The sequence below is a fragment of the Bombina bombina genome, chromosome 4 (assembly GCF_027579735.1).
Source record: "Bombina bombina isolate aBomBom1 chromosome 4, aBomBom1.pri, whole genome shotgun sequence".
NCBI classification, from domain to species: domain Eukaryota; kingdom Metazoa; phylum Chordata; class Amphibia; order Anura; family Bombinatoridae; genus Bombina; species Bombina bombina.
In genome coordinates, this window is record NC_069502.1 from 1,119,321,980 (window position 1) to 1,119,337,349 (window position 15,370).

General features: G+C 39.2%; 1 protein-coding gene across 2 annotated transcripts in view; it reads left to right on the top strand.

The window, feature by feature from the left end:
- The first annotated feature begins 8,634 nt into the window (after positions 1-8,634).
- Positions 8,635-15,370, top strand: part of VASH2 (vasohibin 2) — a 190,673-nt gene continuing 183,937 nt past the window's right edge. The window contains exon 1 of one of the 2 annotated variants that reach the window (XM_053712470.1): positions 8,635-8,771. The gene's annotated coding sequence lies outside the window, so the exon portion shown is untranslated. The remainder of the gene's footprint in view (positions 8,772-15,370) is intronic. The other variant, XM_053712469.1, reaches the window with a different exon arrangement.

A 15,370-nucleotide genomic window follows, 5' to 3' on the forward strand; every position in this document is an offset into this window, starting at 1 on the left:
GGCTAAGAATTCTTGTTTTACTATACTGGCGCGCAGAGCGCTATGGCTTATATCATGGTCAGCTGTCGTGACTTTAAAAAATAATCTACTTAACTTCCCTTCAAGGGGCGGATCCTATTCGGGCCTGGTTTGAAGGAGATTATTACTAATATCACTGGAGGAAAAGGTCATGCCCTTCCTCAGGACAGGTCCAAATCAAGGGCCAAACAGTCTAATTTTCGTGCCTTTCGAAACTTCAAGGCAGGTGCGGCATCAACTTCCTCTAAGGCAAAACAAGAGGGAACTTTTGCTCAGTCCAAGACGGTCTGGAGACAACCGGACCTGGAACAAAGATAAGCAGGCCAAAGAGCCTGCTGCTGCCTCTGAGACAGCATGAAGGAACAGCCCCCTATCCGGTAACGGATCCTGTAGGGGGCAGATTTTCATTCTTCGCCCAGGTGTGGGCAAGAGATGCCCAGGATCCATGGGCATTGGAAATTATATCCCAGAGATATCTTCTGGACTTCAAAGCTTCCCCCCAAAAAAAGGGGGAGATTTCACCTTTCACAATTATCTGCAAACCAGATAAAGAAAGAGGCATTCTTACACTGTGTACGAGACCCATCCAGTTCCAAGGGAGGAACAGGGACAGAGTTTTTACTCAAATCTGTTTGTGGTTCCCAAAAAGAGGGAACCTTCAGACCAATTTTGGATCTAAAGATCTTAAACAAATTCCTCAGAATTCCATCATTTAAAGGGGCAGTCTACACCAGAATTTTTATTGTTTTAAAAGATAGATAATCCCTTTATTACCCATTCCCCAGTTTTGCATAACCAACACAGTTTTATTAATATACTTTTAACCTCTGTGATTATCTTGTATCTAAGCCTCTGCAAACTGCCCCTTTATTTCAGTTCTTTTGACAGACTTGCAGTTTAGCCAATCAGTGCCCGCTCCCAGATAACTTCACGTGCATGAGCACAGTGTTACCCTATATGAAAAACGTGAACTAACATCCTCTAGTGGTGAAAACTGTTAAAATGTTTTCTGAAAAGAGGTGGCCTTCAAGGTCTAAGAAATTAGCATATGAACCTCCTAGGTTAAGCTTTCAACTAAGAATACCAAGAGAACAAAGCAAAATTGGTGATTAAAGTAAATTGGAAAATTGTTTAAAATGACATGCCCTATTTGAATCATCAAAGTTAATTTTGAACTAGACTGTCCCTTTAAGATGGAAACTATTCGTACCATCTTAACTATGATCCAGGAGAGTCAATATAGGACTACAATGGATTTGAAGGATGCTTATCCTCACATTCCGATACACAAAGATCATCATCGGTTTTTCAGGTTTGCCTTTCTAGACAGGCATTACCAGTTTGTAGCTCTTTCCTTTGGGTTAGCTACAGCCCCAAGAATCTTTATGGAGGTTCTGGGGTCGCTTTGGTGGTCCTTAGGCCGCGGGGCATAGAAGTGGCCCCTTATTTAGACGACATCCTGATACAGGCGTTAAACATCCAAATTGCCAAGTCTCATACGGACGTAGTACTGGCATTTCTGAGATCGCATGGGTGGAAAGTGAACAAGGAAAGAGTTCTCTATCCCCAATCACAAGGGTTTCCTTCCTAGGGACTCTGATAGATTCTGTAGAAATGAAAATTTACCTGACGGAGTCCAGGTTGTCAAAGCTTCTAAATTCCTGCCGTGTTCTTCATTCCATTCCGCGCCCTTCGGTGGCTCGGTACATGAATGTAATCGGCTTAATGGTAGCGGCAATTGACATAGTACCGTTTGCACGCCTACACTTCAGACCGCTGCAACTATGCATGCTCAGTCAATGGAACGGGGATTACACAGATTTGTCCCCCATGCTAAATCTGGATCAAGAGGCCAGAGGTTCTCTTCTCTGGTGGCTATCTCGGGTCCATCTGTCCAAGGGTATGACCTTCCGCAGGCCAGATGGGACACTTGTTACAACAGATGCCAGCCTTCTAGGTTGGGGTACAGTCTGGAACTCCCTGAAGGGTCAGGGATAGTGGACTCAGGAGGAGACCCTCCTAATAAATATTCTGTAACTGAGAGTGATATTCAATGCTCTTCAGGCTTGGCCTCAGTTAGCAACTCTGAGGTACATCGGATTTCAGTCGGACAATATCACAACTGTGGCTTACATCAACCATCAAGGGGGAACAGAAGTTCCCTAGCGATGTTAGAAGTCTTAAAATGATTCACTGGACAGAGACTCACTCTTGTCTTCTATCAGCTATCCATATCCCAGGTGTTGAGAACTGGGAGGCGGATTTTCTAAGTCGTCAGACTTTTCATCTGGGGGAGTGGGAACTCCCTCCGGAGGTGTTTGCACAAGATCAAGCAGGAAAGTGCTTTGGTGTTTTTGATAGCGCCTGCGTGGCCACGCAGGACCTGGTATGCAGATCTGGTGGACATGTCATCCTTTCCACCATGGTCTCTGCTTTTGAGACAGGACCCTATACCTCAGGGTCCTTTCAACCATCTAAATTTAACTGAGATGGACTGCCTGGAGACTGAACGCTTGATTTTATCAAAGCATGGCTTGTCCGAGTCAGTCATTGATACCTTAATACAGGCATGAAAGCCTGTCACTAGGAAAATTTAACATAGATATGGCGTAAATATCTTATTGGTATGAATCCGAGGGTTACTCATGGAGTAAAGTCAGGATTTCCAGGATATTATCTTTTCTCCAAGATGATTTTGGGAAAAGGATTGTCAGCTAGTTCCTTAAAAGAACAGTTTTCTACTCTGTCTATTCTTTTGCACAAGTATCTGTCAGATATTCCAGACGTTCAGGCTTTTTGTCAGGCTTTGGTTAGAACCAAGCCTGTGTTTAAACCCGTTGCTCCGCCATGGAGCTTAAATCTGGTTCTTAAGGTTCTTCAAGGAGTTCCGTTTGAACCTCTTCATTCCATAGATATCAAACTTTTATCTTGGAAAGTTCCTTTTTGGTAGCTATTTCCTCGGCTCGTAGAGTCTCCGAGTTATCTGCTTTACAATGTGATTCTCCTTATCAGATCCTCCGTACGGATAAGGTAGTCCTGCGTACCAAACCTGGGTTTTTACCTAAGGTGGTATCTAACAAGAATATCAATCAAGAGATTGTTGTTCCATTCTTGTATCCTAATCCTTCTTCAAAGAAGGAACGTCTATTACACAATTTGGACGTGGTTCGTGCTTTAAAGTTTTACTTACAAGCTACTACAGATTTTCATCAAACATCTACCTTGTTTGTTGTCTACTCTTTTTGGTTAAGAAGCATAATCCGTTTAGTTTATGAGACTGCTGGACAGCAGCCTCCTGAAGGGATTACAGCTCATTCTACTAGAGCTGTGGCTTTCACTTGGGCCTTTTTAAAATGAGGCTTCTGTTGAACAGATTTACAAGGTGGCGACTTGGTCTACGCTTCATACTTTTTCAAAATTTTACAAATTTGATACTTTGCTTCTTCGGAGGCTATTTTTGGGAGAAAGGGTTTTTACAGGCAGTGGTACCTTCTGTTTAAGTACCTGCCTTGTCCCTCCCTTAATCCGTGTACTTTAGCTTTGGTATTGGTATCACACAAGTAATGGATGATCCGTGGACTGGATACACCTTACAAGAGAAAACACAATTTATGCTTACCTGATAAATTTATTTCTCTTGTGGTGTATCCAGTCCATGGCCCGCCCTGTCATTTTAAGGCAGGTCATTTTTTCATTTAAACTACAGTCACCACTGCACCCTATGGTTTTTCCTTTCTCTGCGTGTTTTCGGTCGAATGACTGGATATGGCAGTTAGGGGAGGAGCTATATAGCAGCTCTGCTGTGGGTGGACTCTTGCAACTTCCTGTTGGGAAGGAGAATATCCCACAAGTAATGGATGATCCGTGGACTGGATACACCACAAGAGAAATAAAATTATCAGGTAAGCATAAATTGTGTTTTTATTTTTGAACCAGTAAACATCTTTTAATATCATTTCTGATGTCTTTCTATTCTCATTGTCTACTTTAAAAATATATATAGTTTTCATATGAAAATCAAAAGCTCTATTTCTGCTTAATCAGAGTGATAGCAAAAATGCTAAAAATGCACCGGTAGGTTGGACAAGTTTTTCTCTGACATTCATGGTAGTGAAGTGTTAAGCAGGTATTTCAAGGATGCATGTGTCTGCTTATGAATAATAACAATTCTTTTAAAAATACAGTAGCTAAATTAAAAGTCAATGAAAACTAAAAAGAACAATAAATATTGTAAACATAAATTATGAAAAGACACACTAAGAGTAATTCATATTCCTAGTGGTTGGTTTAATCAACCAAAAGAATACAAGTAATTTCTGAAGGCTTATTTGAATGTTCAAATTAACTAGTAGGATCAATGACCATTCTTATTGAGTGATTTCAATTAAATCAAAACAGGATCTGGAATGGTTGTCTAATAACAAGAAAATAGTAACTTCTGTAAATTAAAGGGTTTAGGAAGGGGGACTTAGGGCACGATAATTTTGGGTGGGGGGGAACTTGCTGTGGGGTCATTGTAGTGGGGCCCTCAATAGGTTAGGAGGTCTTAGTGATGGGAGATTTTACATTGGGTTATGAGTTAATAACATAAGGTTTTAGATGAAGAAGCACAGTAGTCTAGGAGTTACATATTATTCTGGAATTTATAGTTCACTATTTCCCTGTCAGTATTGTGAAACTGCAGTTCTGGACTCTAATTCCCAGCATACATTGCACAGTGGTGGGGAGAGAGCTTCCTGAAAGGTGGAAAGTCCACTCCCACCACCTTTTTAAGAGCAGTAAAGAATAAGGTATCTGTGCTCTGAGTTAACACTTTCTGTGCAGAGTTCTCCTATTCCCAAACTGGAATAGTTTGTTAAATGTTTTGCCAATAGAACAGAGGAATGTTTATTTAGCATATGTTAGGAAATGTACTGTTAGCAGTTTGAGGCTTTATATGTATAGGTTTAAGTGATTGTAAACTTTAACAAATTAAAGCTCAGGATCAAATTATAATCTTAAAAACAGAGGCACTTTAATTAAAGTTTACAAAGACGCTATTTTTTTTTAAATACTTACCTTTGCTTTATGGTAAACATAACGTCAATCCTCCGCTAGCATCTCCTGCTTTCTTTAGCATATGGATGACGAATCCGGCTTCCTCCAATCGTTGTGTCGCCCCACGAGCTGGACGCCAAAGGGGGCACGCAACGATTGGAGGAAGCCAAATTTGTCATCCATATTCTACAGAAAGCAGGAGATGTTGGCGGAGGATCAACGTTATCTTTACCTTAAAGCAAAGGTAAGTATTTTAAAATATAAGCGTCTTTGTAAACTTTAATGAATTAAAGTGCCCCTGTTTTTAAGATCATTTCTTGATCCTGGGCTTTAATTTGTTAAAGTTTACAATTACTTTAACTTATGTTGGTTCTTTTGTGTTTAAAGGTACATGAAACCCAAAAATTTTCTTTCATAATTCAGACAGAGCATACAATTTTAAACAACTTTCCAATTTACTACTATTATTTAATTTAATTCCATCTCTTGTTATCCTTTGCTGAAAGGTTTATCTAGGCAAGTTCATGAGCAGCAAAGAACCTAGGTTCTAGCTCCTGATTGGTGGCTGCATATATATATATATATACTGATTGTCATTGGCTCACCCATTATTATTATTATTATCATTTATTTGTATAGCGCCGCCAAATTCCGTAGCGCTGGGTACAGTGATAAGGGTATACAATGACAAAGATTTGTGATAAAAAAAAAAAAAACATATCTAGTACAGGAGGAAGAGGGACCTGCTCCGGAGAGCTCACAGTCTATAGGTTTAGGGTGCAGAGACATAATGTTGGGGTAGCTTGTTACATTGGTTGTATTTGCAGCAGTGAGTCAGGCAGTTCATGTATTAGTTTGGTTCGGATGCGGGATGGAGGAGAGATGGTAAGTCTCTCTGAATAGGTGGGTTTTCAAGGATCGTCTGAAGCTATACAAGGTTGGAGACAGTCTAATGGAGCGGGGTAGAGAGTTCCAGAGGACAGGAGCAGCACGTGCGAAGTCTTGGAGGCGGGAGTGGGACGTAGAGATAACAGGAGTGTAGAGACGTAGGTCAGAGGTTGATCGAAGAGGACGGGATGGGGAATATTTCACGATGAGAGAGGAAATATAGTTGGGAGTTAGACTGTTGAGTGCTTTGTAGGTTAAGGCTAATACTTTAAATTGTATTCTGGAGTGTATGGGGAGCCAGTGTAGAGACTGGCAGAGCGGAGCAGCTGATGTAGATCATCGACTTAGGTGGATGAGTCTAGCAGAAGCATTCATAATAGATTGGAGGGAGGAGAGGCGATGTTTTGGAAGGCCATTTAGGAGTAGATTACTATAATCAATGCGTGACAAAATGAGGGAATGAATAAGTATTTTTGTAGTTTTTTGAGTAAGGAAGGGACGAATTCTGGAAATGTTGCGTAGGTGTGAACGGCAGGATTTGGTAAGCGCTTGTATATGTGGGTTGAATGCGAGTTCTGAGTCTAGTGTGACCCCAAGGCAGCAGACCTGGGATGAGGTGTTGAGAATAAAGTCTCCAACCATCAGAGAAATGTCAGGTGTTGGATGTCTCGAAGAGGGGGGGATAAGAAGCAGCTCAGTTTAGGACAGATTGAGTTGGAGGTAGTGTGAAGACATCCAAGAGAAAATTGCAGAGAGGCAGTCAGACACCTGGTTGAGTAAAGAGGGAGAGATATCAGGAGAGGAAAGATAGATTTGGGTATCATCAGCATATAGGTGGTACTGGAATCCAAAGGAGGCTATAAGTTTTCCAAGGCAGGATGTGTAAAGAGAGAAAAGCAAGGGGCCCAAGACAGAGCCTTGCGGTACTCCAACTGAGAGAGGTATAGGATCACAAGATATGTTGTTAAAGGAAACTGAAAACGAGTGGTTTGAAAGATATGATGCAAACCAGGAGAGGGCTGTGTCTCAGATGCCAAATGAATGTAGTACTTTTAGGAGGAGAGGATGGTCAACTGTGTCAAAAGCTGCAGACAGGTCAAAAGAATTAGTAAGGAGTAATGGCCTTTTGCTTTAGCTGATAACAGGTCATTTGTTACTTTAGCAAGAGCGGTTTCTGTTGATTGTTTAGGGCGGAAACCAGATTGTAGTGGATCAAGTAAGGAGTTAGTTGTGAGAAATTGAGTTAGACTAGTCGTTCCAATAATTTTGAAGCAAAGGGAAGTAAGGAGACCGGTCGATAGTTAGAAGGCGTGGAGGGGTCAAGCGAGGCCTTTTTTAGGATTGGTATGATTGACGCATGCTTGAATGTGTCAGGAAATGTGCCAGCAGTGAGAGATTGGTTAAAGAGATGAGTTAGGGTAGGGGTTAGTGAAGCAGAGAGAGAGGGAATAAGTTGTGAAGGAATAGGGTCAAGTGGGCAGGTTGTGAGATGAGCCAAGGATAGGAGTGCAGAGACTTCTTCCTCTGTTACAGGAGGGAAGTAGCATAGATTTTTGTTAATAGAAGGGGTGGGTAGGATTGCTGGGTTTGCAGGGTGCGAGGTGCAGATCTCTTTTCTAATGGTGTCAATTTTATTTTTGAAGTCATCAGCAATAATTTGAGCAGTGAGGTTGGTAGTGGGCGGGGGGGGGCAGACGGACGTAGAAGGGAGTTAAAGGTTGAGAACAGTTTTCTGGGGTTGGATGCATGAGATGACACAAGGGAGGAGAAGTAGACTTGTTTGGCCAGGCTGAGCGCAGAGTTGTAGGACTTAAGGGTGTGTTCAGTTAGAACCCATTAGAGTGTTGCTGCTCCTTCAACAAATGATACCAAGAGAATGAAACAAATTAGGTAATAGAAGTAAATTAGAAAGTTGTTTAAAATTGTATGTTCTTTCTAAACAAAGAAAGAAAAATTTGTGTTTTTTTGGTCCCTTTAATTTTGATTGTGTTTTTATTTTGCTGTATAATGCAGCAGATCAAATAAAAACAAAGCACTAAATAATAAATAACACTGTATGCTCCTTCTATTTCCATTTATAAGTTAGGAGTCTGGATAACGACATTCACTTTATTACACCCCAAAAAATATGTGTATAAATGTGTTAAAGTTTAGCATATAGCTACTGCAAAATGTATATTGTAATAGTAAACTAGGACTAGTAGCATTTTGGGATCATCCAGCACCTAATTTATGTGTGTGTGTTTATTGTCTGGGAATATTTCCCTCTATTGTCCCCGACTCCCCCCACCCCCAAGGAAAAATTTCTGCAGACACCCAAAGCCCTCTACATACAATAAGTTCCTTAGCAAATAAGATTTAGTGTTTTCACTACTTATTACTCACAATAGACTTTACTGCACTAATATGTTACGGTTGCCATATCAAAATAAACAGAATTATATTAACCCAACCTGAAGAATTGACTGAGCTTTCGTCTCTAACACCCACAGACACTCCCACCTGAGACCACACAGCCCTACGACCGTCACACGACAGCACTAACGATTCTTCTAACGCGTCTTACTGTTTATTAAATGGCTATTAGTCCCGCCCCTTACAGTCTAAAGCCAATCATCGTTCTTAGACTCGGCCCCTCTTTGTTGTGATGTCCAATAGCAATCTGTGGGGAGGTTGCTGGCTGCTGGGTGACAGTGCTCCTGACTAACATTGTTTCACCTGCATGGAGATGGGTCTCCGTGGCTGTTCCCCGTGGATAGGGTGGCGGGTCCTCTGAAAGGTAACCTGGGTGCCTTCTTGCGTGCTGTTCCAGGCGTGGGGAGGATAAGGTGGGTGACTAGTGCAGAGACAGAGCAGCACTGATATAGAGAGATTGATTTTTTGCAGACTGACTGACCTGACTGCTAGTGCCATAGCGTTTACACTGAGGCTTTTTGCAGTGCTGCAAAATGTAGAGTGCCGCATTCCTTCTCATTTTCTGCTGCTTGTGAGAATTCTATCACAGCAGGGTGCTGGGCATTCTGCTCACTGTGCAAGCTCTATGTATTATGTGTATATAGATAGTGTGCTCATCGGATACTTACATATGCATGTAATAGTACATGTGAGAGAATAATAGCAGGATTTACAATCATGCTTTGCTTATGAGCCTGTGTGTCTGATGCTTCTTTATGTTGAGTGATCACATTGTATTAATAGCTCAGCTGTCAATGTGTTTTTATTTGTATTAGTATTTCAGCTGCCAATGTCCTTATTTGCAGCCAGTGGACCCACTGTGAAGGCTAACAAGGGTCATTTCATCAGTGTGCTGCATAGTAGGCGTATTTCCTATGTATGTGACATGCATTACATTACATTATAATATTTAGCAAAACAATCATATAAATACACACCCATTGATTATGTCTTGTATTATGGTCTCCCTATTGTATTACAGCTATACAAGATCCCAGATGTTTTTCTTGTTCTTTTCTGAAAAGGTCACATGGACATGGTTATATGGCCAAATAATGTGCAGACATGGGTATTGTTATTTAAATACCACCATTAATAAACAGTCTAGTTCTGCAATGCACTTTTCAACAGGTAGTATATGTGAAATACTCGATTTTATTTTGAAAATAATTAATATTAATTATTATTAATATTAAATATTTTTTCCAGAAAATTATAGTTTTCTGTCTTCAAAATTAATGTTATCATTTTAGGAAGTGTAAACAAAATTAGGTCCCTATGCTAAATTTTTGAATTGACTACCTTATATATTATACTACATAGTTACCATAAAAAAAGCTGCCAATTAATTATTGAAAATAAGTGCTCACTTATTAGAAATAGATTACAAGCGTCAGTAGATACTTTTAAAAAAGCAATCTTCTCTTTTTTGACTAAGACAAATTATTGTGAATTTGTGTCCTGTGATATCTTTATAAACTGAGGAGCTTGTAAGGCAAATCTTACTTCTGTATGGTATTTTCTAAAACACTAAATCCTAGTGTGCTGTAATCCTAGAATGCTGTAATTTTCTTTCCACTATAAGAGGTCTTCCGTTCTGTAATGTAATTTGCCTGAAGGGGCCTCTTGCAATGAAAGGGTTACAGTAGCAGACTGATACTTTGGCTTCCTAAAATGTTACTTCTTTATGACTCAGTGACCTCATGGTAAACTTGCACAGGGGGGTGCTGGGGAGAGGTAAATTCAGGGAAACTGAAAATAGCTTTTAGATGGATCAGCTTAAAACTGGTGGGTTCTGTATAAATAAAAAATAACAGCGACCCTGCATTAAAGTTTTATGTGTTAAATCATTATTTCCATAGATTGTAAAAAGTTTTCTTTATTCACAGCTTAATATCTTAAAACCAATCACTTGTTAAAACAACTTTTTTTTTTTTTATACGTTTCACACATTTCTAATTTTCATTTATAGTTATTGTTTTCTTTAATAGTGGCAGCATAATTAAGTTAAAACAATTTAAACTATTCTTAATTGGTAATATACACATAACCAATTATATCTGGTGACAAATCCCATGATTTCAGAATTAAATCTGATTGAAAAGAAGGTATAGAGTTGTCATAAAGAAGTTTATATATTAGTGTTTCAGATTACATTATTTTATATGCAAGTTTCCATGCCAAAATAGACCCAATACTTTATAAAGGGGCATTTTAGTCAAAATATAAATATTGTTTGTGCATTTTATTTTTATATTATAGGGATACAAAACTCAATATTTTTCTTTCATTATTCAGATAGAGCAAGCAATTGTAAGCATCATTCTAATTTATTCCTATAATCTATTTTTCTTCGTTCTCTTGCTATCTTTATTTGAAAAAGCAGGAATGGAAGGTTAAGAGCCAGCCAATTTTGGTTCAGCACCTTGGTAGAGCTTGCTGATTGGTTTGCTACATTTAGTAACCAATCAGCAGGCACTACCTAGGTGTTGAAATAAATATGGGCCGGCTCTTAAGCTTACATTCCTGCTTCTTCAAATAAAGATAGCATGAGAATGAAGAAAAATTACTAATAGGAGTAAATTAGAAAGTTGCTTAAAATTACATGCTCTATCTGAATCATGAAAAAAAAATGGGTTTAGTATCCTCTTAAGTGTTTGTTTTTGCTGTACATGTTTTGGCAAACATCCACCTTGTAAAAACTGTGAATCGTTTAGGAAAAGCTTTTACTGAACACAGATCATAGGGCTCAATTTTCCTTAGTCCCATGCCCAGTAAAAGCTATTGCTAGAAGTTTTTGTGAAATGCATAAAAGCTTTTTTTTTTTTTTTTTATAAATGCATTGTATCATAAAAATAACTTTTCTGATGATATTCAAAACTAGAAATGTGTTGTCTTGGGAGCAAAATACATCTAATATTACCACAAGGCAAAATATTTGTTTGATGCAGTCTGCGCCAAATACAGTATTGGGTTTCTATACAGCCTAACAGTTTAGGTCTATTACAGAAAGTGCTCATTAATTCTCATTGTGCAATGTGTCTGAAGGTGGTTGTATCCAAATGTAAACAGCATTCTAAAGCTAGGTTTTACATATACAATCTATTTGCTGTATCCCTATCTGCTCCAAGGTTTAACAAATGTATTTGAAATTAGGATCCATCCAGATTAATCAGTAGCTAGCATGCAATTTATACATGCAGTTGAATTACTTTTTTTCCCAGCAACCTATGTTGGGGAGTAAATTTACAGAGAAGTCAATACATATAAATCGGAGCGGTAGGCTCTGTTAAAATGAACTGCAGTCTACACAAATGCTTCAGTAGTTTTAGTAAAATACAAGAGAGGCCCTTGAAGTCCTTTGCTGATGCCAGAATTCAGATTATGTATCGATCAAGAAATTATTTTTTGGATTAACTGTTGGGAATCAGAAACTGCCAAGCAGATTATCTAAATGGAGAATGGATTTGGCCAGAATAATGGTGTCTCAAAAAATTACTCTTTCATCAAGTTGCTCAGCTTTCCTTTTATCAGGGCTCAACAAACCCTGGAGCCAGGAAGCAACTGACTCCACGATTTTATCCCTGGCTTGGAAGTTTTTGGATCATTCTCCTTATATCTATATACAAATACCACTGTCTGGCTCCAAAATATTCTTACTGACTCATTCATTTGAAACAGATTTGTCAACCCCTGCCTATTATAACTTTGATGGTCTCAGAGTTTATTTATCCGATGGGCAGATTTATTAGCCGCTTTTATATTTATTATTATTCTTTATTTATAAAGCGCCAACAGATTCCGCAGTGCTGTCTATAGGCATAAAGATAAATAGACAACGGTGATACAATACAATACACCGCACAAATTGTAACAAGCAAATACAGGGGAAATTGAGGACCCTATTCCCGTGGGAATTTACAATCTAGATGGGTAGGAGGCTGAGAAACAGTGGGTGAGGACTGCAAAGGTGAGAATGTTAGTACAGAGTTAGATGAGGGCAATTATTAGGTAAGTGTAATTAATTTGTTACTGATTTGGGTGATAGGCTTCCCTGAACAAAAAGGTCTTTAGGGAGTGTTTAAATGAGAAGAGGTTAGGGGAAAGTCTGACAACTCGAGGAAGTGCGTTCCGGTGGGTTGGTGCCGCACGAGAGAAGTCCTGTAGTCTAGCATGATAGGAGGTGATGATAGAAGATGCAAGGAGCAGGTCATTGTTGGATCTTAGGGAGTGGCATATGTAGTAAGCACTAATACCATTAAAGATAGGGGTAATTCTGCACTACTGGTGGAGTTACTCTTGTGTCCCTCAACGAGTAAGAAGGTGTCTTAGTAAAACTTGGACTCTATTCTATGTCCATGCCTTCTGCTTCAAGGCCCACTCTTATCCATAGATTCAAGCCTTAAATTTAATAGCTTGTTGACATTGCTGTTTTGAAACTTGTGGACTATCTGATCTAAATAATGAGATCTCACAAGTCTAAAAAATGTCCACAGCTCCTTCCTGTTTTTATATTTGTTATGCATTTTCTCCTTATATACACAGGAGGTTTATTTTTACATTTAGCCAAAATACAAGTCCCTATTACCTTAATGGGCTTTGCCTTTAGTCCATAAAACTTGTATGGTGCGTCCCTTTAAGCCATAAAGGTAAACTTCTCCCATGGAATCTTACACTAGAGACAGCGTTTCTTTGGTCTATTACCTCAGTCATGCAAGTAGTTGATTTACTGGATCTCTACTGTGATTCATCTTATCTGGTCTTGCATCAAAACAAGATGTTTCTTTGGCCAGTATCTAAATCCATGCCTAAATTATACTCTGAATTTCATGTGTACCAAGACATCTGTCTTCTAAAGTTTTGTCCTTATTATTTGAAGCATAATATTTTTTGATATCTTCTCATCTATATTGAATGGACAAAATAATGGAACAACATTATATTCTTGATATTCCAGGTAATTCCACAGGAATGTCTTAAAGATTGTATGCTTGCCAAGATTGCAAATTCAAGTTTTTCAAAGTATGATGGCACCGGTGTGACATAGCACCAGGGGGACACTGTACTTGTTGACATATTTACAGCTGCTCAGTTCACCACATTGTTAGGGGTACCAACTTCCTAAGAGGTGCACATACAGGATTATATTTTTTGACATTGAGTCACAGTTATGTTATTGCATCCACTAATCAGGCCCTTGTCCCTGCTTACAGTTAGGTCAGAGGTGCTGTCTGGCTCGCTACTAGTCCTCCAGGACAAACTGTGATTTCCAAGAAATTGGGCCCTTTACCATAATCAGATTTTTCCTGTTACATTTAAAGGGACACTATATTGTTTTTTGCTACCCTTTAATTTGTTCCCAATATATCTATTTTACCTGCTGGAGTGTTCTAATTGTTTACACATTGTTCCTCTACTTATATTTTGACATAACTGCTTTTGCCTGTGGTATCCCCATATATACTGGAAATTTAAATACTTAAATATTGGCTACAAAAAGTTATGTAAACATACCTAGCAGAAGATATTACACTCCCATTGGGAGGCAGGAGACATAAGTAGCAAAAGGATAATTTTTTATTTTTTCTAAGTATTGGAATTTGGTATACAAACAGGGATAATATAAATCTATCTATTGGGTACTTATAGAGCGCAAACTAATCACTGTGAGGGTCTCAAGGCGCTAAGGGAACGTAGATAGGAGGAAAGGGGGGAGGGGATGGGTGTTCAGTCGAAGAGCCAGGTTTTGAGGTCCTTTCTGAACTTTATAAGGGAGGTGGATTGTCTGAGGTGCAGCGGGAGGGTGTTCTATGTCTTTGCTGCTATGTGGGAGAAGGATCTTCCGCCCGCTGTGGCTTTGCTGATGCGGGGGATAAATAAGCATTTGTGCATACATAAAGTAATAAAATAAGGAGATCTGTAAGCTCAACCCATTTAAATGGGTTGAGGTGTCAAAGAGCAAAAACAGCTATTTCTCCAACATAGGTGTGTCCGGTCCACGGCGTCATCCTTACTTGTGGGATACTTGTGGGAAGCTGGTCACATGATCCCTCCTAGGCTCCGCCTACCCCAGTCATTCTCTTTGCCGTTGCACAGGCAACATCTCCACGGAGATGGCTAAGAGTTTTTTGGTGTTTAAATGTAGTTTTTATTCTTCAATCAAGTGTTTGTTATTTTAAAATAGTGCTGGTATGTACTATTTACTCTGAAACAGAAAAGAGAAGAAGATTTCTGTTTGTAAGAGGAAGATGATTTTAGCAAACGTTACTAAAATCGATTGCTGTTTCCACACAGGACTGTTGAGATGAAGTAACTTCAGTTGGGGGAAGCAGTTGGCAGACTTTTCTGCCTGAGGTATGACTGGCCACATTTCTAACAAGACTTTGTAGTGCTGGAAGGCTGTCATTTTCCCTATGGGGACCGGTAAGCCATTTTCTTAGATTAAGTAAAAGAATAAAGGGCTTTATAAGGGCTTAAAAAACTGGTAGACATTTTTCTGGGCTAAAACGATTACTTTGCTAAGCATATTTGGCAGATTATAACTCTTTATAGTTATTATAATCTTGGGGATTGTTGTTAAAAAACGGCAGGCACTGTATGGACACCTTTTTCAGATGGGGGCCTTCTCTAGTCATAGGTAGAGCCTCATTTTCGCGCCACTAATGCGCAGTTGTTTTTGGAAAGCAAGGCATGCAGATGCATGTGTGAGGAGCTAAGAACCACTGAAAAAGCTTATAGAAGGCGTCATTTGGTATCGTATTCCCCTCTGGGCTTGGTTGGGTCTCAGCAAAGCAGATACCTGGGACTGTATAGGGGTTAAATGTAAAAACAGCTCCGGTTCCGTTATTTTAAGGGTTAAAGCTTTCAAATTTGGTGTGCAATACTTTTAAGGCTTTAAGACACTGTGGTGAACTTTGAACAATTGCTTCATGCTTTTTCGCATATTCAGTAATAAAGTGTGTTCTGTTTAAAA